This window comes from Ceratina calcarata, unplaced genomic scaffold (assembly GCF_001652005.2).
Source record: "Ceratina calcarata isolate Rehan_Ccalc_2016 unplaced genomic scaffold, ASM165200v1 scaffold10.2, whole genome shotgun sequence".
NCBI classification, from domain to species: domain Eukaryota; kingdom Metazoa; phylum Arthropoda; class Insecta; order Hymenoptera; family Apidae; genus Ceratina; species Ceratina calcarata.
In genome coordinates this window covers 3,184-4,453 of record NW_017130862.1, presented here as the reverse complement: position 1 = coordinate 4,453, position 1,270 = coordinate 3,184, and positions in this window count along the sequence as shown.

Sequence of the window (1,270 nt, the reverse complement as noted above, 5' to 3'; positions counted from 1 at the left end):
ATATTAATGAGACTTTCTGTGTTTCAATTGTTAAGAATATTTTCGATTGGAAATTGGAAAAATCGAACAGGGAAAATTGGTACCGTTCTTCGGTGGTATAATAATGTTACCAATTTATCGACAATTAAAAGGCTTTCGGCGCGAGTTACGCCCGGATTCCGGTTTAATTAAACTTTTCTGTACCGGGATCGTTAAATCGACGTAACATTGCTCGGATAACATCCCCAAATTCGACGAGCGGTATTTTATTCCCAGGAATTACTATTCCGTCCGCCGTGTCATTGTTCCCCTCCTAATTGTCTTTTTCGTAACGCGAGAACCCAGTTGAATAAATTCTGTCACGTCATTTGTCGATCCATTTGATTCCTGATTTTTCACTTTGCCTGTTTTACGTGTCATTAATCGCAGTTTCATGTATTATTCAATATTATCGTTTCGTATCAATTGTTCGATTTCTCTGACACCTGATATATTTTTTATATACATTTTTATTGTAAATTTATCAAATAAAAATCACGTCTTATATCTCCGCTGAGCCACGGCCGAGCGTCACGAACCAAGGCGAGTCTATTGGCTGACGCGGGCCTTCGCGTGTTCTCATTGGTCAGTGTTTTTCTTTAGTAATTCAAACACCATGCTTCACTTTGGATTTTACCAAAGGAAATTGTTATTCAGAAACACCCATAAAATCACTCCTTTTCGGTTCTAACACTTTTTCTAAGACACTCTGTACATATAGTATGTACTCAAAGCTTGTTCACTATTTCAGAATCCTCTACCTTCCTTAAGTCAGGGTAAAGTTTATTGCGTTACGGATTTAGATTCTCCGAAGGGTCCCAGCCTGTTCGTACCTGTTACCCGACACTAGCCATCACGATACGATGTTAAACACTGGAACTCGAATAGTCCAGATACAATAGTAGTACAAGTCATATTCTATTTTTATACGGACCATAAAGCAATCGTAAAATTAACTCCTGTAGTAATGAAAATGATTACGGTATCGTTCGATGTATTATTTCACCAATTTAACTATCGATCATAAAACTGTTGTGGTAGCAATGATACTGAATTCGGTAACACCGAGCCTCCTGCGTCGATCAACAATTATCTTGTTTACGAAATAAACAGCACGTGTTTTCACGACCCACGTGGTAAAACCATTAATGGAGAAACGAAGCAATTGATAAGTAATATATTTATTTATCAGATTATACATGCTGTTAGTTTTTATTGATATAATAATTGACACCCTAAAGAGGTAGATAAT